Raw genomic sequence first — 27,570 nt, forward strand, 5'->3', positions numbered from 1 at the left:
CTAGCGAACATGGCGAAGACAGCATTTCCTTTCCGGTAATGGTCTACCAGCGAACATATTGATCTAGGTCGCTATCCGAGCGAAATAGATCGTTCGCTGGTCGCTCGAACTCGCGTTCGAGACTTTTGGTCTTCCCCTACCTATATTCGCTACCTTCGCTGGCACCATGTTAATTTCGCTATATTCAACATTTTCTTATAAACCCCCCCCCCTTTTTTTTTAAACCCTTTAACCTGATTAATCTAACAAGATCCTTATATTTGCCAAAGCATAGAACGATCAAATCAGATTCATTGAGTACCAGACAAGTTGCAGAAACCGATCATATCAAAAGAACAAGAATTTCTAACAGATTTCAGATTTCACATAAAGTTTAGAAAGATATGAAATTTCAAACCTACTTGTTTAAACAAAAACCTTCGATTTGAACAACAAAATGCGATAAAATGAAGGACAAACGATAACATACCTGATGATTTTGACTTAGATTGGAAACTTATGTTGATTTTGTGATGAATCGATAAAAGATGAGAGGATGAAGACGATGACAGACCGGCGATGAAGAGGTTTCAAATTGAAATTTTAAAAATTTTTACAGTTGTAAAAAAAAACTATATATATGTACGGTTAAAGATAACCAGCGAACTTGTAAGTTCGCTGGTATCTTAATTTCGCCGGCCTTCTTATGTTTTCAAATCAAATTTGATTTTGCGTGTTGATTTCAAACTTTCTCGAAAAACATGCCCATTTTTGTTTAAAACCTTGTTTATTTCAGAATATTCACAGTAATGCTAAAATTTGGGCCATTTTGACTCCGAACTTCAAATTTCTTGCTTTGCGAGGATTCATTTAACTCAGAATTTCCTGAAATGTCTGACACTTATCGAACTTACCTGCAGAGGATCATACTGCCAACACTCGCCACATTCTTTATATATTATTATTATTATATTACTAACCAGGGCACAAGAAAAACTGTCAGTATGTTTGTCCGCTTAAATCCATGCATCCTTCTTTCAACATACCTTCGGAGAGCGTGTTTTATCATGTTTTCGGTAATATTGACAAGTCTTCGATGGCCCCCACACAAGCTATTGAAAATAGAATCATTACGCCCTCGTGAGTCCCACATCATGACATACCCCCGCGATCAAGGTATGCACAAAGATTCCTCATAACGGGTGAGTATATTGGATTCATTCTCTTCAACGATAGAACGGAGATCAGGTCTGTACTTTCGTACAACAGAGATTCCAGGAACTATCGAGGGTTAAGATAGATAGTTCGGCCAACAGGTCAGTACTACCGTACAGCAGAGTTGCCTACTGATCTATCAGAGAATTTGGCCAAAGATGGCACTTATTATGGATTTTGGCCAATAATGGCGCTTATTATACAAAGTTTGGCCTTTTTTTTTTAGGCACTTATTAATAAGAGAATATCATAGCGTCTAGGTCAGTACCACCGTACAGCAGAAGAGCAGCTATGATATCCTCCGAACGAAATACCAATATAAAGACCCGAAATCTCAGACTTTGGCAATCCGTCAACGCAAGATTCAAGACCATTAAGCCATATGCCGCAACGTGTTACCCACTGAGATACGTAATGCCTGAGAAAAGCCAGAATTCTTGTGTAGACATTATGTTTGGCTCCCTAACAGCAGTTTACTCGTCGGTGTTGCTGAATCTACCGACACGTCGTTGCTTGGTACCCTGATTTTATATTGTATTCTGTTCAAAGAAATGACAAAGTGTTAGCAATTTTCTATCACTTCCTCTACCGGGAGTCTGACATAAGCATTTGTTTAGGGATTTTCTGAATATCCCCCCTAAAATTTTTATTTTCGTGAGTCCATTTGCCCGAAAATAAAATTTTAACCAGAAATCTTTTTGGTGGGCGACGTCTTTCAATACTAGTTTTATTTTCAACCAGCAAAAACTTTATTACATTTCTTTTAATTAAAAGTTTTTTTTTTTTTTTATCAACACAAGATTCATTTCCAGTCAAGGAAATTAACCATTTCTAACCAGGTTACCAACTGGTTAAAACGAGTTTTGTCAAACGCTTTCGTGAAGATGTCGGCTCGTTGCTGTGTGGTATCCACCGGCACCACTTGAATGTATCCCTTTTCATAAGCATCTCGAATTGCGTGAATGCGAATTTCGATGTGCTTGGTTCTTGAGTGGTGCGCGGGATTCTTCACAATTCCCAGACACGCTTCATTATCGATGAATATCGGAGTCTTCATGATGTTGATTCCGTAATCCAGCAACTGATTTTGTATCCAAAGGACTTGTGAACAGCAACTGTATGCCGCAGTGTAGTCCGCTTGAGCTGTTGACGTGGATACTGTTGTTTGCTTCTTGCTTTGCCATGAAATCAACCGGTTTCCCAGAAATTTACATCCTCCTGATACGGACCTGCGATCTACTTTGCAACCTGCATGATCACTGTCAGAATATGCAATCAAATCAAAATTACTATCTTTAGGATACCAAAGCCCTAGTTTTGGAGTTCCTTTGAGATAGCGGAAGATGCGCTTTACTGCAATTTCATGGGATTCCTTGGGATTTGTTTGGAACCGAGCACAAAGACAAACTGCCCACATGATGTCAGGTCTGCTGGCTGTCAAGTACATCAAAGAACCGATCATTGAGCGATAGAAGGATTTGTTTACTGGCTTTCCCTGAGGATCTAGAGTGAGTTTTGTTTGCGAGGCGAATGGCGTGCTTGCAACTTTGCAGTCATTCATGTTGTACTTCGAGAGAATGTCCCGAATGTATTTAGCCTGATGAATCAGAATTCCGTCCTCCTTTTGCTTCACTTCTAATCCTAAGAAGAAATTCAGCTCTCCCATCATGCTCATCTCGAATTTTGCTTTCATGATTGTTTCGAACTCTCTGCACAAAGCCTCATTGGTTGACCCGAAGATAATATCATCCACGTAGATCTGGACTAACATAACATCTTCCCCTATCTTCTTGGTGAAGAGAGTCATGTCAATCGTTCCTCTGGTATAACCACATTCCAGCAAGTATGTGGACAGAGTCTCGTACCATGCGCGTGGAGCTTGATGAAGGCCATAAAGTGCTTTATCCAATTTAAAGTAACGGCCTGGAAAGTGAGGATCCTCGAACCCTGGAGGCTGACATACGTAAACTTCCTCCTTGACTTTTCCGTACAGAAACGCACTTTTGACATCCATTTGAAAGACCTTGAAGTTTCTATAAGAGGCGTACGCCAGGAATATTCTGATTGCCTCCAATCGTGCGACTGGAGCAAAAACCTCTTCGTAGTCAATCCCTTCTTCTTGTCGAAAACCCTGCACCACCAATCGAGCCTTGTTCTTGATAACCACCCCACGATCATCCATCTTGTTTCGAAAGACCCATTTAGTACCGATAGGAAACTTTCCTTCAGGTAGATCTACAAGTTCCCATACTTTGAGCTTCCTGAATTGAGATAATTCTTCTTGCATTGCCTGAACCCAACTGGAGTCTTGAATAGCGTCTTCGATGTCACGTGGAACTGATTGTGATAGAAAAGCTGCGAAGAGACCTTTGTTAATGCTTACTGACTGCCCGCGAGTACGTACTCCTTCTTCTACTGCGCCGATGACATTTTCAAGAGGATGATTTCTATTTGTCTTGTATCCTGCATTTGTCAGAGATTCAATTTGCTGCGGAAGGTTGGTGAAGTGTTCGTTGACATAAATTATTGGTGGATCATCTTCTTGAGTTGGTTCATTCACATTCGCCTGTGAAGAAGAAGCACCATTGTCTTGGGTGTTCTCAGGCGAAGTGTCACCATTTGTTTCATTTACAGCCAGAATCGGATCAGCAGATGATGGAGATAAGCGGGTGGTAAAAGGAGTCAAACCGATGTCAGACGAGTCAAACAAAGGTTCAACTTGAGTGTCTTCGACTGGCTCAGGGTCTGACGCAATCTCCGGAATTTCAAAGTTATTGAAGATCACACTCACATCATAGAACCAGTCAGGAGTGCTGCCAGTGTTGGTGTAATTTCCTTCTTGAAAGTCCACGTAGTACGATTCAATCACCATCTTTGTTCGTTTGTTGTAAACACAGTAAGCCTTTTGTGTGGATGAATACCCCATAAAGTAGCAGATATCACCCACTGCTTCAAACTTGACGAGATTTTCTTGAGTGTTCAACAGAGTGCACGAACATCCGAATGGCCTGAAGAAATCTATAAGTGGCTTTCTTTTGAAGAGAAGCTCGTATGCTGTCTTTCCATGAGGTTTCACGATGAGCACCCTGTTCAGAACGTAGCATGCCGTATTAACTGCTTCAGCCCAGAAGATAATTGGAAGCTTGGAGTCCACCAGCATGGTTCTTGCAGCTTCAATCAGCGTTCTATTTTTGCGTTCAGCAACTCCATTTTGTTGGGGAGTTCTGGCTGCACTGTATTGAAGATGAATTCCTTTTTCTGCACAGAATGATATGAAAGTCTGATTTTTGAATTCAGACCCGTTGTCGCTTCTTATAGACTTCACTTTCAGCTTGATCACGTTCTCTATCAGGGGAATGAATGATTTTAACACTTCAGCAGTCTCGCTTTTTGCTTCAAGAAAATATACCCACGAGAATCGAGAGTAATCATCTGTTACAACCAAACAGTAAGAGCTTTTAGCAAGACTTTTAACACTGATAGGACCGAAAAGATCCATGTGCAACAATTGAAGTGGTGCAGAAATCGTGTTCACTGCTTTGGACCTGTGTGGTTTCTTATGCTGCTTTCCCTGGGCGCATGCAATACATTTTTCTGAAAATGGAAATTCTTTGATTGGAAGACCTCTAACTAAGTTCATTTTAGATAGTTTATTCATATTTTTGAAGTTAACATGCCCCAGTCGTCTATGCCAAAGCAGTGACTCCGATTCTGACGCTTTAGAAATTAAGCATGTCAAGTTGTCATTTGTCTTGGCGTTTTTCATGTTGAGCACATATGTGTTGTTCTGTCTTGGAGCAGTGAGCATGATCATTTCTGCAGGAACAACATAACCGGGCTTCAGGAACAAGCATTCCATGTCATTGAACAGCACCGAGATCCCTTTATCACACACTTGAGAAACGCTCATGAGATTATAGCACAGCTCAGGAACATAGTTGACATTTTCCAGCGTGAGGGCTTCGGACACTACATCTCCTACTCCAACAATCTTTCCTCCCTTTTCATCGCCAGCAAAAGACACGAAGTCACCATCAATAAAGCGGAAGTTTTTCAGTAGTTCCTTCAATCCAGTCATGTGTCTTGAACATCCGCTGTCTACGTGCCAGATGTATTCCATGAGCATTCGAAGCCATTTCTGGAGTTTATTCTGACATACACAAATACACAAATATACAGGTTAGTTTGATTTAGGAACCCAGATCTGTTTGATTTCAAATCTATCGTGGTTTTGACCCACTTTGACCTCTTTTTGTTTCCAAAGATACGCAGTTGAATCAACCAGATTTTTAACAGATTTCTTAAGATAATTTAGTTGCTGCGTGACGTTTGTAATAAAATCATGCTCTGGTTTAGGAAACTTTTTGGTTTTACAATGTTTCGCTGTATGTCCTAAATGACCACAGCGAAAACATCTTTTATGTCTGGGTCTTTTGGTGTGAGAAGATGATGTATGTGATGAGAGTCTTGAGCTTTCTGCTTTCTTCATTTTCTTGTCCACTCTGCTTTCATCTTCGAGATATTCTTCATCACTGTCTGAATCGAGTGAGCTTTCAGACGTGTTGTCCTCGCTTGAATTTTGTTCTTCACTTGCTTCACAACTTGAATATTCGAAGCTTTCATCACTAGTTGCTTGATCTTCAGTTGAGGTTTCTGAATGCGAAATTTCTGATGTCTGTTCGTCTTCTGTGGTAATGACGCTTGAATCTACATTATCTTGATCTTCAGTAACGTTCTTTTCCGATTCTGTCATACCTGTTCTGGAAGGAATAAATTCAGGAATTTCCTTTGTAAGGAATTTTCCAAAACTATTCCTTTTTAATTCTGGCACAAATACAGGAGATTCACAAGCAACATTATCATCACAACACGCATAATTCAAATCATGACATTCAGACACATAAGGTTCATGATCACGGGTCTCAAATGTAGGCACATGGCCTTTACAGTCATCCACAGATTTAGTTTTAGGCACTTGGCCATTACAGTCATCCAACCTACTTAAACTATTACATTCATCCTTAACATTGTTTTTAGAACAATTCCAGACGAACCAGTTAACGGTGGAATAACTGTCGCCTGAATAACCAATTCCTATTTTTGACCCTCCGCAGTCTCCATCATCATCGCACACATCTTCTTTACACTCAATGGAATCTGCATTGCTTTTAGAGCAGTTAGCAGTTGTCTCATTTTCATAAAATTCATTTTGTTCAACTGAGGCCTTTTCATTTATGAGATCATTTTCGGGATGAGGAGTAGGCATAGGCACGTAGTTTTTGCTGTGAGGCGGAAAGAAAAGTTTTCTTTCATTTCCGTGCCTATCCTTATAACCAATCCCATCTTTCACAAACGTTGGTCGTTGACAATTTTTGATGTCAGTAAAGGCCTTTTGACTGACATTCCATTTGTCTATTATAATTTGAAGTTTGTTCTTTTCATTTAAAGCTTTTTCTAATCTTTCTGTAAGATCATTAATGATAAAATCTTTTCTAACACAAATTCTTTAAGGGTTTGCATTTCAGCCAAAGTTGAGTTCAACTTTCTCTGATATGCAGCCTCATTCTGTTTAAGCTCGTTGTTAATTTTTAAAGCTTTGTCTTTTTGCCTTTCAAACTCCAGGTTTAAGAATTTATAATGTGCCACGACATCAACGCATGCTTCGGAGCATAATTTTTCTTTAAAACTGAGTGGAATACTATTTACCAAGTCCTTGTCAGCCTTTTCTTTTGATGAATCTGCTTTCATGGCTGTAGCTTGAACTTTATCCTTCCCTTTCTCAGATGTCTCTTTAGCAGCATCCTTTTCAGCTTGATCACCAGGCTTCACTGAAGAAAGAATACTTTTCAATCCCTTGTCAGCATCATTGTCTCCAGTTGGGATTCTTGTTGTCTGCTTCTCAAACTGCCTAGCGGATGACTCACCTGTTGTCACACCCCGATTTCCACGTGTCTCACCGGTGGGCCCGGTGGGGGATTACCGTGACGATGTTGGCAACAATATAGTCAAACCACACAATTATATAAATGCACAGCGGAAGCTTTAAAGATAAATATATACTTCAACCTCTGGTTGTAATATCAAATGTATTACAGAAGTCGAATATATCCACAGCGGATCAAATAATAATAAAATATTGTTCATTCAGATACGGCATCGAGTTTGCGAGACTATTCGTGATGCTTAGGCAGCTAATACCAGCCAATTTCGTATAGTACCTGCACTTAATCTTTTTGGGGAAAATACGTCAGTTTACAATGGTAAATACATTCAACTGACACATTTAAAAATGTTTAATAAAATTGATTTGAATGCACAAGGCACAAACTCTTTTATAACTTGGGAAAATTATTAAAATCTTGTGAACGTTTTACATGTTCTTTTATGCGTTCAGTAGCCCGGGTCGTGCCGGGTTAAAGATTTATAGACACACCACATTGCGTAAAACCGTAGTATAAAAACCAACGGCTACGTCTTTTAATTTAATGTCGACAATATATACCGGGTGTACGCCTACACCGGGATGTCGATGGTCGTGGCCATTTCGTAAAATGATGCCAAGGATATCCGGGACAACGGTCATTAAACCCCCCAAAGGCTTTTAAGAAACAAAACTGTTTAAATGAGCCGATCATATTATTTAATTAACCACCTAAGCGATTGAAAAATATAATGCTCAATCAAGCGGTATTAACATACCGTAACCCAAGCCCATATAGGGGAAATAAGTTAAAGTATTTACCTTTGCAAGTATATTTCCTTAATTTGGATTAAATCACCGATAGCTTTTACTGGGGCTCCTAATCTGGAACGAAGGTTTTAATTAACCTCTTAGAATCCTAACGAGTCGTTATAATGGCCGTAGCCTAGACCGGTTGGTTCCGATATATATAGATATGGTTTAATCGCGCGAAAAGGCGAAAACCGAGAATGGAGTGTGATTCTGACCCAACAAGTTCAGAGACTTGTTTCATATGGGTTTATGGTTCACACTCTGGATTTTGGGGTTCAAATAATATAATTTGACCCGTATCGGCTAATTTATGAAAACTAGTTTCATAAGCCGAACCGTGGGCGCAATAGGCGAAACGGTTAACCATGAGAGTCGTACGCTTATTTCCTAAGTCAATATGCCTTAAAGAGGTTGTGGTATCAGTAGGATACCTTCCGTGATGCCCGTAACGAGTTTAAGTTAATATTATGCCCCGTAGGGGCTTTTCGGTAAATTTAAAGACTTTAAAAAAAAGGGCTTTTCGAGTTCTACAGGAAATCTGAGTTTCCCGTACAGCTTATAAAGCTTAAAATACTTTATTTATTATTTGGAACCAGTAGCAACTGGAATCGGGTCAAAAGACCTCGTAGAACTCATGTTTTGGCCGAAAAGGGCATATTCGGTATTTACCGAACCGTAGCCATAACCGCAGGTTATGAGCAAGGTAAAATTTATTAAAAATCTTTAAAATTCCCAAAATATTATTTTAATACAGTGGGTAAAAGTTTTGGTGACGAAAACTTGGTTTAGATAGGTGTTATGCTAATCGCGCCGTTAATTACTAAAGTTTACTTTAAATGCGCCATTTAGCATAACTCTCATTCTAGACCTCGGATTGACGTGAAACTTTAAGGACATGCTTATAATTTAATAAGCAAGGTTCTGGTCCGTTCACGTGTCCGCAATACTCGTTTTATTTTCAAAATGGCGTTACGGTCAACTTTTAGGCGATTAACGGAATTGCGTAAAAGACTCGGATAACTCATGAACCGATCACAGAGGTTTATACCATCATGTAACCTGGTCCTAAGAGAGTCCTAAGGTATATCTATACCTCACTAAAACGGGTCAGAACTGAAGTCAATGCAAAAGTCAAACTTTTGCGACATTCGGCTCCGAACCGGTTCAATATAGCAAACGGTTGATTCAAACGAGCGCAAACAAGTTTATATACTTATTATCATGTTTTATGATTGTCAAAACAGGTTCCATAGCATGTACATTACAGATTATGCATAAATCGCTAAAATAGCTTTCTGTTGACTTTTTAACCGCACGTTTGACTCGATATTTGACATAGTTAGAGGGGTGATCAGGGGGAACCCTTTTAGAGGTTTATTACCCACATAATTACCTACTCAAAACTACTTTTGATCCGTCATAAGACTGAACCATTTGCAAGTTATTGTAATGACAACCGTTAGTTACGACGGTTGTGTTTATAAGCTATAACTATGGAAATGTATGACCAAAATGGTTATGAACGACTTACAGAAGTGGTATCTTGCTTAGAGAGCAGAAATGGATGCTTGGGAGCTTAGAATGATCAGGAGATGAGTTGTTTGAGGTGTGGTGAACTTATGAGCCAATGTGGCTATTTATAGTGTTCAAAAGCCTTCAAGATCATCAAAACTCAGTCTACATTTGATCATGGATCATGGGCAGGTGTCCCTAAGTGATATGGGTCGAGTAGGGGGCACCCATGCTCCATTAATTGGTTGTTTGGTCGTTCAAAGGCTCCAAAAGGCAAGATGTTACAACTTTCTGCATCTGGGCGTCTAATGCGGCCCGCATGGAAGTTCCATGCCATTTTAATGCGGGTCGCCTAAGATCCAAATAACAGGCGCGTAAAACAGGAAGCTCGCGGCCTGCCTACACTTAGGCTATTACTTAACGCGGGTCGCGAGAGGCTTGATTTCCAGAAATTTTAAATCTTTTGAAATGATTATCAGAATCTGGTAATTAATAACGAAATCTTTCGTAATGATTTACCTGACCTTTCGGGTTTGAAGGGGTAACTTTGCGGTTTGGCCCTCGGTTAATTACAACTAAGGACCTCGTGTTATTTACCCGCGTTGTTAAGTCCCCGATTAGTTTATTAATTATTCAGAAAGCCTTAACTTTCATTATTGACGCTTTTAACCGTTCTCATACGAATTTGAGTATAACTCTCTCGTTTTAAGACGGAACTTCGCGGAATTTGTACAGTATGTTCTAGTGAGCGTATAATACTGTTACGAAGCCTTGGGAACGTGAAAGGGTCACTCAGAGGTATAATTAAACATGTTGACACATTTAACCCCTGTAGCTCGTAATCTCTCACTTTCTTCCGCGTTTCGCTTCCGTACGATCTATGATTTATTCGTTTGAAGGTACAAGCGTTATTTAGGGTTACTATACAGTATATTTACCCTTGTTGACATTTATAACCCTCGAATTTATATACTTTCAAGGTTTGTCAAAATTAGTCCTTTATTTAATATCAATGCCACGTGTAAACAAATGACACGTGTTAACCCATTATTAGACACAAAAATTCGAGGTGTTACATCCTCACCCCCTTAAAATAAATCTCGACCCGAGATTTACTCAAATAAATAGGGGTACTTTTCTTTCATTATGTCTTCGACTTCCCACGTATATTCGGGACCTCTACGAGCATCCCATTTGACCTTTACAATCGGTACGTGCTTTCTTCGAAGCTTCTTCACCTGTCGATCTTCAATCGACAAAGGTTTTTCTATAAATTTTCAGCTCTCATCTATATGCACATCTGTGTGTGGAATCACCAATGATTCATCGGCGAAGCACTTTTTGAGATTGCAGATGTGGAACACATTGTGAATTCCATTGAGCTCTTCAGGCAAGTTCAACTTATAGGCGACTGACCCGACCCGTTCAATGACCTCAAAAGGTCCTATGTATCTCGGACTCAGCTTGCCCTTCTTGCCGAAACGCATCACCCCCTTCCAGGGTGACACCTTAAGTAATACCTTTTCACCCACTTCGAAGTGAAAATCCTTACGCTTTGGATCAGCGTAGCTCTTCTGCCTATCGCGGGCAGCCTTGAGACGCTCCCGGATCTGGACAATCTTGTCCGTTGTCTGGAAAACAATCTCTGGTCCTGATAATTGGACCTCTCCTACTTCCGCCCAACAAACAGGCGATCTACATTTCCTACCGTATAATGCCTCGAAAGGCGCAGCCTTTATGCTGGTGTGGTAGCTATTATTGTAGGAGAATTCGATTAGGGGTAGGTTCTTATCCCAGTTACCACCTAAATCGATCGCACATGCACGAAGCATGTCTTCTAGCGTTTGGATAGTACGCTCACTTTGACCGTCCGTCTGTGGATGGTAAGCCGTACTAAAGTTTAAACGTGTGCCCAGATTGCTGGAAACTCTTCCAGAAGTGAGACGTGTATCTAGTATCCCGCTCGGAGATAATAGACACAGGTATGCCGTGTAAGGCTACAATCTTATCTACATAAAGTTGGGCTAACATATCGGAGCTATACGTCTCCTTGATGGGTAGAAAATGAGCTGATTTAGTCAGCCTATCGACTATGACCCATATTGTATCGTTTCCTTTCCTGGTTTTGGGTAACTTGGTTATGAAGTCCATAGTTACGCATTCCCACTTCCACTCGGGAAGCTCAGGCTGTTGTAGCAAGCCAGACGGCTTTTGGTGCTCGGCTTTGACTTGAGCACAAGTCAAGCACTTTGCTACATGGGCGGCCACAGACTTTTTCAAGCCTATCCACCAATAATTTGCCTTTAAATCTTGATACATTTTGTCAGCTCCAGGATGGACCGAATATTTGGAACTATGGGCTTCCTGGAGGATAACATCTCGTAGTCCTCCATAGATCGGAACCCATGTACGTCCGTTCAGTCTAAGGATTCCATCCTTGCTAAGAGTCAACTGCTCCTCAGTTACTCCTAACTTTTCATTAGGATAATTAGCTTCCAACACAGCCTCTCGCTGTGCAGCTAAGATCCTTTCAATTAAATTGTTCTTGACCTCAATGCTTTTGGCATTGATTCGAATAGGTTTTACCCTTTCTTTCCTGCTTAAGGCATCAGCGACCACATTCGCTTTGCCGGGATGGTACCTGATCTCGCAATCATAGTCATTCAGGGTTTCCATCCAACGACGCTGCCTCATGTTCAACTCCTTCTGGTTGAACAGGTGCTGGAGGCTTTTGTGATCAGAATAAATCACAAATTTAATACCATAAAGGTAGTGCCTCCACAATTTCAGTGCAAATACAACGGCACCCAACTCCAAGTCATGGGTGGTGTAATTCTTTTCATGCACCTTTAATTGCCTTGAAGCATAGGCAATCACCTTGCCCTTCTGCATAAGCACACACCCCATGCCCGTGTGTGATGCATCGAAGTAAACTACGAATTCATCTGTACCTTTAGGTAGTGTCAACACAGGTGCGTTGCTTAGCTTTTGCTTCAGTATTTCGAAGGACTCTTGCTGCTTTGGGCCCCAATTAAACTTTTCTTTCTTCTTTGTCAGGGAAGTGAAGGGCGCAGCAATCCTCGAAAATTTTTTAATAAACCTCCGGTAGTATCCTGCTAACCCTAGGAAACTACGGATTTCGGTAGGCGACTTTGGCTCTTGCCAGTTCATGACCGCCTCTACCTTAGAGGGATCTACTTGAATACCACGCTCACTCACAACGTGTCCTAAAAACTGAACCTCTCGTAGCCAGAATTCATATTTCGAGAATTTGGCGTAGAGTTTCTCACGCTGTAGTAATTCGAGAATGCAACGGAGGTGCTTCTCGTGGTCTGCTTGGTTCTTGGAATATATAAGGATATCGTCGATGAAGACTATGACAAATTTGTCCAAATACGGCTTGCAGACGCGATTCATGAGATCCATGAACGCAGCCGGTGCATTTGTGAGCCCAAAAGGCATCACTAGGAACTCGTAATGACCATAGCGAGTCCTAAATGCTGTCTTATGTACATCTTCATCTCTGACCCTTAGCTGATGATAACCCGACCTCAAGTCGATCTTCGAGAAATAGCTTGCTCCTTGCAGCTGGTCAAACAGATCGTCGATCCTTGGCAAAGGATATCTGTTCTTTATGGTAACTTTGTTTAGCTCTCGATAATCGATGCACAACCGCATCGATCCGTCCTTCTTCTTTACAAATAGGACTGGTGCTCCCCAGGGAGATGAACTAGGTCTGATAAAACCTTTCGCCAGCAGTTCATCCAACTGGGTCCTCAGTTCTTTCATTTCCGTTGGAGCTAGCCTGTAAGGTGCTCTTGCTATCGGAGCCGCTCCAGGAATGATGTCTATTCTGAACTCCACTTGTCTATCCGGTGGCAAACCAGGTAGTTCTTCCGGGAAAACCTCAGGATATTCAGAAATGACAGGAAGATCTTCTATCTTCGGTTTAGGCTCTTCTATTATCACCTGAGCCATGTAAATTACACAGCCTTTGTTCAAACACCTTGAAGCTTTGAGCATAGATACGTCCTTGGGCAACCCGTACTGCGTATCTCCTCGAATGGTAAGAGATTCACCACTCGGAGTCTTTAAAACTATCTGCCTTTTGCCGCAAATGATTTGGGCCTGGTTATGGGATAACCAGTCCATGCCTAGCACTATGTCAAAACCCGCCAATTTGAAAGGAAGTAGAGATAGAGGAAAAGAATGGTTCTTAATGGATATTTCACATCCCTCTAAGACAGTGGAGACGGTTTCTATCGTGCCGTCTGCTAACTCTACTTCGTATTTTGTATCAAGGGTTTTGATAGGCATATTTAGTAGTTGGCAAAATTTCTGGTCTACAAAGGATTTATCAGCGCCAGAATCGAATAGTACTCTTGCAAATATATTATTTACGAGAAATGTACCTGTAAGCACGTTGTCGTTCTGAACCGCTTCCTTTGCATCCATGCGAAAAACTCTCGCATTTGACTTCTTGGTCTCTTCCGCCTTCTTGGCATACTTAGGGCAGTTACTCTTGATATGCCCCTTTTCATTACAACCATAGCAGGTTGCATCCTTGATCTTTTTGCACTCCACAGTCTTATGATCCTTGGACTTGCATAGTCCACAGGAAGGAGTCTTTGATTGCGACTGTGAGTTCGATGCAAATCTGCATTTCCCAGAGTGGGGTTTCTTGCAGATTTTGCAGTTGGGCCTTTCACCAGTTTGCCCATCTTTCTTTGCCTCCGACCCTCTTTTGCCTTCACCGTTTCCACGGTGCTTCTTCCCTGATCTTCGTGAGGTATCATCCTCACGTTTTCTCTTCTCAGCCTCCTTGTTCCTTAGTGTCCTCAGACGGACAGCGTCTAAGGTGAGAGACAAGGAGAGGTCAGTAACTGACCTGAAGGTCGTCGGCCGAGAGGCCTTTACACTCGCCTTTATCGCAGGCTCCAAGCCCCCAATGAAACGTGCAATTCTTCGGGGTTCTGGTGTCAGAAGGTATGGGACTAGGCGAGACATCGTATTGAAGCTCGTCAAATATGCCTGGCAGTCCAGGTTCGTCATTACCAGTGACACAAAGTCAGCCTCGATCTTCTCAACCTCATGCTGAGGGCAGTAGTTTTCCTTAATGAGAGCAATAAATTCCTCCCACGTCATTTTGTATAAAGCAGACTTACCAGATGCCTGCACCAACGCCCTCCACCATGCCAGGGCCTCGCCCTTAAATGACTGGGACACATACTTCACCACATCCCTCGCTGCACACCCGCTGATGTCCACAATAGTGTCCATCTCATCTAGCCAGGTGATACAATCAACAGCACCTTTCTCCCCTGTAAATTCCCGGGGCTTACAAGATACAAAGTATTTGTAAGTGCAACCCTTAGCATTGGACGCATCAGTATATTCTCTATCGCGATGAACGCTGTTCTCAGTGGACGAGTGTTTGTCGTCATCTTTCTTGGGTTGAGAGGGTGGTTTGGAGTGTGTCTTTGGTTTAGAGGGTGGTTTTGATACAGTTCTGCCTTGGGACTCAGTATATTGACGATCAAGAGCTTCCTGAACAGCATTGTCAATCAGAGCCTTCAGTTGTGCACCTGTCAAATGCACTGGCGTATTGTCGTAGTCATCTTCATTAGTATGGCTATTCTCTCCGTTGGGATCCGCCATTGTAACTTGAATCTGTTACAGAAGATAACAAAATTTTATTCAGGAGATTATTATATAATTGTCTTTTATGACAATTTGTCAACCATGGTACAGAGACCATATTTGGTTAACTTATTATTTCATTACATATTAGGATTTGAATATATCCTATTTCAGCTATATAAATAGTATTGGCGGCATAAAGCCTAATCACGAGGATGTTTTATAATTTTAGCTGAGATTTCAGAGAATCAAAGGCATAGAGATTTGAACCGTAGTTCTTTTATCTCTTTCTGACAGGGAGTCATAGACCACCACTGCCTTTTGTCGTTATAAGACAATTATTACGGCCCATAGGCACTACACCTCTAATGGATGTTTTAATATGGTTGGCCCGTAGGCACTACATCTCTAATGGATGTTTTAATATGGTTGGCCCGTAGGCACTACATCTCTAATGGATGTTTTAATATGGTTGGCCCGTAGGCACTACATCTCTAATGGATGTTTTAATATGGTTGGCCCGTAGGCACTACATCACTAATGGATGTTTTTAATAATACTGGCCCGCAGGCACTACATCACTAATGGATGTTTTAATAATACTGGCCCGTAGGCACTACATCACTAATGGATGTTTTAATAATATTGGCCCGTAGGCACTACATCACTAATGGATGTTTTAATAATATTGGCCCGTAGGCACTACATCACTAATGGATGTTTTAATAAGATTGATCACCTTCATTGGTGATTTAACCCACGATTTATAAATCATTTAGTGGGGTGTTGAAATCCTTAAAGGATTTATTGTATAAGAATGACGTGCGTGATTTTGACGAATCACATCTGCCATGATTGTTAACATGCGTACAGAGGTTAACAGGGAATCAGAATCTTTTCAATTAGGTCGTACCATCTTAACTGGATCTTAAAAGACACCAAGCTAGGTTTCACCTTTTAAGATTCTTTATCTAGGCAGATCAATATAAAAGGAATGGTTTTGATTTATTTTATACATATTAAAACAAAACTCATAACATGCATTCCATAATCTCAAATACAATTACATATTGCCCTAAACGGGTCTTTCAAATAGTACATACCTCCATAGAGGTTTAAAATAAGTGACAAGTCCACGCAGGGACTAACATAAGATAAGTGTCCATGCAAGGACTAAAAGATAAGTCCACGTAGGGACTGAAATACGATAAATGTCCACGTAGGGACTTATTTCAAAGTAGAAATTACATTAGTACAACTATTAAGGGCTAATGGTCACGTTTCTTCTTTTTGCCCTTTAGTAGGTTCGCCAAGCCTTTGAGAAATCCTCGGTGGCTCTTTTTCTCTTCTTCGAACTCTCTTTCCACACGATCTAGTCGATGGAGTATTTCTTCCTGTTCAGGAGGAGAGAAACGTGGTTGTGGCGCTTGATGCGGAACTGGAGGTCTGGGAGGTATTGGATACCCATGAGCTGAGTAGTCCGGTGGTCCCATGTTTCCATGTGCTCCGTCAGGGTAGCGCGCATTATATCTTGCCGACACCGCATATGGGTCGCGCTCATAGCCGTAGTTGTATTGTGCTTGTGACGGTTCGAACGGGTTATAAGCCGTTGGACCCGTGTAAGCAGGTATGGGTTGGTCATACCCAAATGGTGGCGAATTTTGTGCAGCTGGTGCGGAGTTCGCCTCCTATATAGGACTTGAAGGTCCTTCTTCTTGTAGTGGCGGATAGTGGCTACTACTAGAATGTCGAGGAGTGCTGAAGTGGATACCCCCTCCTCCTCGTGTAGACATACGAGCATTTGTCCTCCTACGCCTTGGCGGATCAGGTATTACTGGTTGCGCCGGTGGCGGAGGTGGTGGCGTAACTGCCACAAAGCGTGAATCCTCAGAGGGATCCTGTGGATGTCGCGGTTGTTGTGATGTCTGTTGAGGTGGCGTGTAGTACCACTCATGTCGGTCGAACAACGCTTGGAAACTGTCTGGTCCCTGATAGGGTGTGCCATGGAAGGATGACCCATCAGAGACTTCTATCGGATGCGTGGGCGTACCACGAGCAGGTTCAGTTGGATCAGTATCTTCATCCATATGGTCCTCGGAGAAGTGATCTTGTGGCCCTAGTGGAACAAAACCTGAAGGTTCCTGTATGTAGTCAGCTGGATTAAACTGACCTATGTAGTAGGGAGTAGGGTCGTCGTAATTTCGGTGCGATACCGAACGTTGTAGAGGTATGAAGGAAGGTTGTGGGTTGTTGGGATCATTCTCTGAGTTTGGCCCAAAGGAGTGCCGATAAGATGGCGTCGAGCTGTGCGAGGTGGAATGCCTCGCGGGTTCGTAAAGATCTCTTCGTCGTTGTGGCTCTTCGCTCCGTGTCATCCAAGGATGTCTTGTACCAGATGGTCCAGCTTCGTTATCGTGATGTGTCACGACTTCTCCTCTGCCTCTTCTTCCCCTTCCTCTTCCTCGGAATATAACAGGTGGCATTTTCCTGCTTTATAAATCTTTAAATACCAATAATAAAAGAAAAGACAAAATTGTGTTATTCCTCCTCGAATTGTTATTCCAATTTTGTCCTAAGTTCTTGTCTAGACTCAAGTATGTGCAATTGTGTCATTGAGATTAAACACAATAGGATAGTGTTTAATTCACTCAATGTTGGCTCTGATACCAACCTGTCACACCCCGATTTCCACGTGTCTCACCGGTGGGCCCGGTGGGGGATTACCGTGACGATGTTGGCAACAATATAGTCAAACCACACAATTATATAAATGCACAGCGGAAGCTTTAAAGATAAATATATACTTCAACCTCTGGTTGTAATATCAAATGTATTACAGAAGTCGAATATATCCACAGCGGATCAAATAATAATAAAATATTGTTCATTCAGATACGGCATCGAGTTTGCGAGACTATTCGTGATGCTTAGGCAGCTAATACCAGCCAATTTCGTATAGTACCTGCACTTAATCTTTTTGGGGAAAATACGTCAGTTTACACTGGTAAATACATTCAACTGACACATTTAAAAATGTTTATTAAAATTGATTTGAATGCACAAGGCACAAACTCTTTTCTAACTTGGGAAAATTATTAAAATCTTGTGAACGTTTTACATGTTCTTTTATGCGTTCAGTAGCCCGGGTCGTGCCGGGTTAAAGATTTATAGACACACCACATTGCGTAAAACCGTAGTATAAAAACCAACGGCTACGTCTTTTAATTTAATGTCGACAATATATACCGGGTGTACGCCTACACCGGGATGTCGATGGTCGTGGCCATTTCGTAAAATGATGCCAAGGATATCCGGGACAACGGTCATTAAACCCCCCAAAGGCTTTTAAGAAACAAAACTGTTTAAATGAGCCGATCATATTATTTAATTAACCACCTAAGCGATTGAAAAATATAATGCTCAATCAAGCGGTATTAACATACCGTAACCCAAGCCCATATAGGGGAAATAAGTTAAAGTATTTACCTTTGCAAGTATATTTCCTTAATTTGGATTAAATCACCGATAGCTTTTACTGGGGCTCCTAATCTGGAACGAAGGTTTTAATTAACCTCTTAGAATCCTAACGAGTCGTTATAATGGCCGTAGCCTAGACCGGTTGGTTCCGATATATATAGATATGGTTTAATCGCGCGAAAAGGCGAAAACCGAGAATGGAGTGTGATTCTGACCCAACAAGTTCAGAGACTTGTTTCATATGGGTTTATGGTTCACACTCTGGATTTTGGGGTTCAAATAATATAATTTGACCCGTATCGGCTAATTTATGAAAACTAGTTTCATAAGCCGAACCGTGGGCGCAATAGGCGAAACGGTTAACCATGAGAGTCGTACGCTTATTTCCTAAGTCAATATGCCTTAAAGAGGTTGTGGTATCAGTAGGATACCTTCCGTGATGCCCGTAACGAGTTTAAGTTAATATTATGCCCCGTAGGGGCTTTTCGGTAAATTTAAAGACTTTAAAAAAAGGGCTTTTCGAGTTCTACAGGAAATCTGAGTTTCTCGTACAGCTTATAAAGCTTAAAATACTTTATTTATTATTTGGAACCAGTAGCAACTGGAATCGGGTCAAAAGACCTCGTAGAACTCATGTTTTGGCCGAAAAGGGCATATTCGGTATTTACCGAACCGTAGCCATAACCGCAGGTTATGAGCAAGGTAAAATTTATTAAAAATCTTTAAAATTCCCAAAATATTATTTTAATACAGTGGGTAAAAGTTTTGGTGACGAAAACTTGGTTTAGATAGGTGTTATGCTAATCGCGCCGTTAATTACTAAAGTTTACTTTAAATGCGCCATTTAGCATAACTCTCATTCTAGACCTCGGATTGACGTGAAACTTTAAGGACATGCTTATAATTTAATAAGCAAGGTTCTGGTCCGTTCACGTGTCCGCAATACTCGTTTTATTTTCAAAATGGCGTTACGGTCAACTTTTAGGCGATTAACGGAATTGCGTAAAAGACTCGGATAACTCATGAACCGATCACAGAGGTTTATACCATCATGTAACCTGGTCCTAAGAGAGTCCAAAGGTATATCTATACCTCACTAAAACGGGTCAGAACTGAAGTCAATGCAAAAGTCAAACTTTTGCGACATTCGGCTCCGAACCGGTTCAATATAGCAAACGGTCGATTCAAACGAGCGCAAACAAGTTTATATACTTATTATCATGTTTTATGATTGTCAAAACAGGTTCCATAGCATGTACATTACAGATTATGCATAAATCGCTAAAATAGCTTTCTGTTGACTTTTTAACCGCACGTTTGACTCGATATTTGACATAGTTAGAGGGGTGATCAGGGGGAACCCTTTTAGAGGTTTATTACCCACATAATTACCTACTCAAAACTACTTTTGATCCGTCATAAGACTGAACCATTTGCAAGTTATTGTAATGACAACCGTTAGTTACGACGGTTGTGTTTATAAGCTATAACTATGGAAATGTATGACCAAAATGGTTATGAACGACTTACAGAAGTGGTATCTTGCTTAGAGAGCAGAAATGGATGCTTGGGAGCTTAGAATGATCAGGAGATGAGTTGTTTGAGGTGTGGTGAACTTATGAGCCAATGTGGCTATTTATAGTGTTCAAAAGCCTTCAAGATCATCAAAACTCAGTCTACATTTGATCATGGATCATGGGCAGGTGTCCCTAAGTGATATGGGTCGAGTAGGGGGCACCCATGCTCCATTAATTGGTTGTTTGGTCGTTCAAAGGCTCCAAAAGGCAAGATGTTACAACTTTCTGCATCTGGGCGTCTAATGCGGCCCGCATGGAAGTTCCATGCCATTTTAATGCGGGTCGCCTAAGATCCAAATAACAGGCGCGTAAAACAGGAAGCTCGCGGCCCGCCTACACTTAGGCTATTACTTAACGCGGGTCGCGAGAGGCTTGATTTCCAGAAATTTTAAATCTTTTGAAATGATTATCAGAATCTGGTAATTAATAACGAAATCTTTCGTAATGATTTACCTGACCTTTCGGGTTTGAAGGGGTAACTTTGCGGTTTGGCCCTCGGTTAATTACAACTAAGGACCTCGTGTTATTTACCCGCGTTGTTAAGTCCCCGATTAGTTTATTAATTATTCAGAAAGCCTTAACTTTCATTATTGACGCTTTTAACCGTTCTCATACGAATTTGAGTATAACTCTCTCGTTTTAAGACGGAACTTCGCGGAATTTGTACAGTATGTTCTAGTGAGCGTATAATACTGTTACGAAGCCTTGGGAACGTTAAAGGGTCACTCAGAGGTATAATTAAACATGTTGACACAGTTAACCCCTGTAGCTCGTAATCTCTCACTTTCTTCCGCGTTTCGCTTCCGTACGATCTATGATTTATTCGTTTGAAGGTACAAGCGTTATTTAGGGTTACTATACAGTATATTTACCCTTGTTGACATTTATAACCCTCGAATTTATATACTTTCAAGGTTTGTCAAAATTAGTCCTTTATTTAATATCAATGCCACGTGTAAACAAATGACACGTGTTAACCCATTATTGGACACAAAAATTCGAGGTGTTACACCTGTGATCTTGGCCATCAGGGCTTTGTTGACTTGCTCCTTTGCTTTAGTGATCTCTTCACTCCAATCATAGTCTTCAACAACTAAAGCCTTTGGCGTGCTGGGAGATGCATTGTTTTTGTTCTCTTCAACAGTGATTTGTTTAACAGCAGGAGTAGTTTCACTGTTTCCTTCTTTCAACAACGGACAGTCACGCTTGAAGTGTCCTAGATTCTTGCAGTTGTAGCACCTCAGCTTAGATTTGTCAAAGCCAGCTTTTCCAAGACCCAATCGCTTGCCTGTCTTGTCTTGAAATTTCTTTAACCTCAGAGTGATCATGGCCATTTGCCATTTCAGATCCATTTCTTCCATATCATCTGGATCAACCTGATACATGTCTTCAGCAGTAAACATCTCCTTCTTCAGTTCCCCAGACATTAGGGCTTCGTAGCTGCTCAGAAATGTGTTGAAGAGTGCCACATTTTCAGTGGATACTTTCAACGCTTGAGTATCAACAGTGATAGTCTTCTCAACAAGTTGTGGAGCTTTAGATGCGCTTGCGGAAGCATTTGCGTAGATTAAGTCAGAAGCTTGTGGAGTGATGCCCCCTGAAGCGAGGAATGCCACATTCTTCAATCCAGCTGAAGGTTGAGTTGCCTTAGGTTGATATCCAGCAGTGTTCATCTCTCTCTTGTTAACATCCATTTCAAAGGCTCTTAGGGTGTTGATCAGATCTGACAGAGTGACAGGATTAGGATTGTTGAGAAAATCCTTCTTGATCATCATACATTGCAGGCTCCATTCCTTGGGGAGCGAATCAAGCAGCTTCTTTATTGCAGCGCGATTGGTAACAGGATTTCCTGCCTTCTTCATTTTGGTCATCATGTTTAGGAAGCGACTAATGTGATCATACAAACTTTCTCCACGGACTCCGCAAAACATGTCGTATTGCTTCTGCACCATATCTCTCTTGCTTTCGATCAGTTCTTCATTTCCCTCATAGTACTCGATCAATGCATTCCAGAGTGCATTTGCAGTTCGGTGTTCTTCAAACATGTTGCAGTCGTTTGTTGATAAGGCCATGGTTAGAGCAGCGTGTGCACGACGATCACGTTGAATGAGAGCCTTGTCTTCGTCAGTGAAGGTAGTAGCATCATTGTTAGCAACCACTGCATCTCCTCTAACTACCGTCGGAATGTGAGGTCCAGCAGTAACAGAGAGCCACAGATTGTAATCCGTGTACTCGAAGAACGATTGAATGCGAGTTTTCCAAGTGCTAAAGTCTTCCGCTCCTTTCAACTTTGGTGGGCGAGTGGTGGTTCCAGTTTCAAGTTCCGCTTGAGCAATTGGACTTAGTTGATTTAGCGACATTTTTCCTTGATTTTGACAAACGTGAGCTGAACAGACTTAAATTCGCCAACAGGAGCTTAAATTCGCCAATGAACAATATCGATCAACGATCTTCGCTAGCTGGTTCGCTGACCTTCGCTGGTAAGATATGTGATCCTGCACGAGCGATCAACTTATCTTCGCTGACAAAACAGACACAAACAGCGGTTAGGTTAATTTCGCCGGTAACCGTGATAGGAACACTGTGGTTCGCTAGCACGGTTCTCGAAGTCGCCTTCGATAATTTCGCTTAAGGGACAAATGGTGCTATTTCGCAGATGATCAGCAATTTCGCTCGAACAATGGTCGGCGAACTTGATGATTATGCGACAAAACACTCAGCGATTCGAATTATTTCGCTATATTCAACGCTGAGTTCGCTATATTCAAGAAATAAATTCGCTGTGTTCAAATATTCTTCGCTGTATTCAAATTAATTTCGCTGACCAGAGGGTTTAACACGAACTAAAACCCTCTAATCACTCAAAAACAGCCCAAAAACCATGTTTTGATGCACCAAAATGACTAAAATAACTCCCTAATCAAGTATTAACAACAACCTATCGATTAAACACACCAAATCAATCCATTTTAAGCCCGAAAATTTGAAAAACCTTTAAACTTTGAAAAACCTTCAAAACAATGAAAAATCTCAACAAGAACACAACAACCAAGAGCACAAAGGCTCTGATACCAAATTGTAGATCCCAAAACGTATCCGGATCACAGTGGTTGGTTGTTTTAGTCCAAAACACCTATTGATTAAGTGTATGAACTATGAAAAGTCAAGAAAGATCAAGAATGAAGATGAAGCTAATGGATTGATGAATACAACTAGTGTTGTATTGAATCCAAACAGAAAGATATAGCAATGAATAACCTTGGAAATCAGATCTAAGCACAATATGAATGTAAACAACACTTGATTCAACCAAGAGCCAAAAGCTTGAATAAGTTACAATGCTTGGGGTATTTATACTAGACTCCTGACTTGCCAGCAAATTTATAAATTTGCTGGAATCTTAACTACACCAAGTCAGGATCACAACTTCTAGATAATTACAAAATAACCCCCTAAACATTCAAAATGCATACAAACTACTATCAAACTAATCCAGCACAAGTACCAACGATCTCATAAGCTCTAACAGAAATTATCTTCTGGCCATAAGATGGAGCTCATTGTTTTGTCATATGAGTTCGAAAAGTGTTCTATGTTTGACTATTATTCTACCACAATTCATCAACATTCATCTATTTATTCATTCAATCTCTGTTCGCGATTCTAAGGCTTTAGTGACGAAACCGAAAGCCTTTGAGATGAAGCTGTTAAGAGGTGACGAAATTGAAGTCTTCGATTCAAAATTAAGGTACATTAATTACTATTTCTCTAATTGACCAATTTAGTTCTGTGATATTAGGCCCTAATTCTCTAATCGAAGTTACTTTGCTAGTTTTTGAAGCCCTTAGTAGTTAGCCCTAATTGAAATCTGTGTTGAGTGTGATTTGTGAATCTGTGATATAATTTATTAATTATGATAGATTTACAATGTCAAATAGATATCATAAATTTGCCGGTCCAAAGCCTTTTTGTTTATTTTACCGGTCCCAACCCCGAGTAAAGGAGGAAGGTTTTTCTCAAATAGTGGTTTTTTTTTTTTTTTTTTTTTTTTTTCGAAAAAGGCCTCGAGTTTTTACTTCGTCTTAGGCCACAAAAATGATTGAGCCGACCCTGATATTGAAAATAATAATTTAAACATCAAATTCTTTAACCAACATATTTATTTATTCATATTTGGGCTTCAAAGGTTTGTGTTTGTGGGATGTTATTGGAGTTGTCTAGGAGGGCATGTTTTTCTTTTTTCTGTATTTTTCTTTTGTCGAAGTCTCCTTTTCCAGCAGTCTGCTCGTGGCTTCTGAGGTTTCATTGCTGGAATCTCAGGTTTCATAAGAGAAGTTTTATTTGTGGATGATTGAGCCTAGTATACATGGAAAAGATTAGTATACAACAATATTCTTAGGGTTGCTTATATTTATATTTCCTTTACAATATGTTTTCTTTAATCTCTTAGCTGTGTCCGGCTCTCTTCCGTTTATAATTGAACCCTGTAATTTTGGATAATAAACCGAGTTGCCCTCTCTATTCATGCCATAATACCATAACCATAATTAAATATAAAAATGTTGTTTATTTTATTAATTCATGTGTGAGAAAAACTTTTTGAAATGTTTCAAAATAAATTGGTCGTTTAATAACCTTTCTAAATCATATTACTCTGTATTAATCTGGGTGGTTTTCTTGCAATTTATTAACGACTTTTTGAAAGATTTCAAAATCATATCACTCTTTATTATAGTAGGTGGTGTCACTCCATTTGAAATATTTCAAAATAACTAGTTCGTTTAATGCCCTCTTTTTATTCGATACATAATTTAACTGATAGAAAATGCATGATTTTTAGGGGGGCGGGGCATCTTTTATCCCAACACACCATCACTTACAACCAACAAATTATAAATCATGTTATTTCACTTAATTCTAACAATGTCATCTCATTCACCACAAAAAACTAACCAATTACAAAAACAACCATCCAACCTACCACTACCATGATGGTCACCATAGTGACCACGCTATCTCGATCTTCATCACGTTGGTGCCCCAAATGGCCTAACCAAATCCATTATAAACTTGTGAAAATATATTTATGTAAAAAGCATCCGAAACATATACTCAATACATTTTTTAATAATTATTTTGATTCTAAAAAAAGAGTAAAAAAGAGCGATTACCATAAAAAAATATATATTTCGACAATTTTGTGAGTTCCTAACTACTTCAGTTGTCTCGTGTAGTTTAGATCAGACACCTACTCGCAATATTGGATTATTGCGTCATACTCACATCATTAAAGCAAAAGTTAAATTAAAAAGTGAAAATCTCAACATTGGAAACGGATTGGTTGTAAGTATCTTTATGTGGCCTTCTCAAATAAAGAACAAAAGCAAAAAAGAAATAAGGCAATCATTTTGGACAATAAAATGTCGCAGACTAATTTATAAATTATAACTAGTATTAAGCCCCTGCGTTGCAGCGGTTATCATAAAACTGTGTTAAGTAGTAGCAATACTATACCATTGTCAGCGACCACCAACACTGGAATGGCTCGTAAAAACAAAATAAACAAAAACGGGATAAAAATAACGCCGAGCGAAAAGTAAACGTAAAATCTTTGAATCACGCACGCTCGTTGCTGAGAAATTAAACTAAAACGTAAAACATAGAAAAAAGTAACTAAGTCCATCTAGGACCCGCGTGTTGGTCGAAATTGTTAAACGCAGAAAAATAGATGTGACGCGACGGGCCAGTCAAACAGGAAAAAAATATACGAAAAAATGTTGAACCCCACACGCACGTTGCGGTTCGTTAACTCACAAAATTTAGAACGAAACGAAAAACTTGGGAAAGATGAAAAGTATGGTGGACCAAAATTGAAAATAAAAAAGAGTTAAGATTAAATTGCAAAAGAAGAAAAACTATGGGTTAAAAGTAAAAAAACAAAGGGTCTAAATTGCAAAATTAAAGTTATTTATTAGTTTTAGATAAAGATAAGGATAAAAATAAGTGATATCTATATATTGGTTATTAATTAATATTAATATTAAAAGAAATTTATTAAACAAATATAAATAAAATTTAGGAGGTTGAAGAATAGAATGACATATAACATTATTTGGAGTCTTTTATTATAAGTTAGATATTTAAATAATCTTACTATATAAAACAAATCCAAAATCAAATTCACATATACGTATCAAATAAAATGAAACCTCCAAATATAATATTTTAAATTTTAGGAAAAATAGTACTTAGCTTTTAACTTATAGAATATTTAAAACTAAATTAGTATATGTAAAAGAAAAAGTATAAAATATATGATAAAATTATAGAAATAATAATTAACTATTAAAAGAAGTTGTTTTCCCAGTAAAAATATGAGGCATTAAAAGAATGGTACTCTTCTCAAAGATATTAAATACTATAAGGGGCTGTTTGGCACATCTAAATGGTTAATTGTTGAACTAGTAAGAGGTCTGAACTATTAAGTGTTGAACCAGTAAGAGGTCTGAACCATTAAGAGCATGTATAATGCTTAACCGTTCAGAGGCAAATGTCTGACCAATTTAGATTAGAGGTCTTAACCATTCAGACTCTGTATAATACTTAACCATTCAAAGACAAATGTCTGAACCATTCAGACATCTGCTCATGAAACAAACAGTTTGAACCATTAAGTGCTGAACCAGTAAGAAGTCTGAACCATTAAGAGCCTCGTTAAGAGGTAAACAAACAGCCCCTAAACCTTCTTCATCTTCATCATACTTTCCTGCACACACCACCTCCATCGACTTGCCAATATAAAAAAAATCAGAGAACGCTACACCTAACTATACTCTTTTATTTTAGCTACACCATTGTTCTTTTTTCATCCGGTTCAACACGAACATTAAGGGGTATCCTAATATTTGTTTAGGTGTATCCCGTATATAAAACACATGAAACCGAAAAAGAAATTACACTTCAAAGATAAAGTTGAGGGGTAGCACGGGTAACCCTGCCACAATGCTAAATCCGCCCATGGGATATAGAGTATATGAAATAACATGGAACCAAACCTTAGCACAAACTATGGCCTTCTTACTTAACGATTTTTGTTAACATCTTACACCAGACATGCTGATTCCAGTCACAGACACACAACTGAAGCAGAAAATTGCAGAATATGTAAGGTCACCACAGACATACAACTAAAGCAGAAAATTGAAGAATATGTAAGGTCACCACAAAGGATGCAACATGGTGAAGAGATGAGTATGCAAAGCTGCTTTAAATCTTCAATTCGTTCAGTAGATGGTATCGGATCTTTGATTAGAAACTACTTTTAGACTGTTATTTTATCTACATCAGGTTTTTAGTACCAAAACATGAATTGAAATCATAAGTTAAAAAACACTTGTGAGTCGGTGTATAATTTAACAAATATTTTGATCAAAGTTT

The sequence above is a fragment of the Helianthus annuus genome, chromosome 14 (genome assembly GCF_002127325.2).
Source record: "Helianthus annuus cultivar XRQ/B chromosome 14, HanXRQr2.0-SUNRISE, whole genome shotgun sequence".
Taxonomy (NCBI): domain Eukaryota; kingdom Viridiplantae; phylum Streptophyta; class Magnoliopsida; order Asterales; family Asteraceae; genus Helianthus; species Helianthus annuus.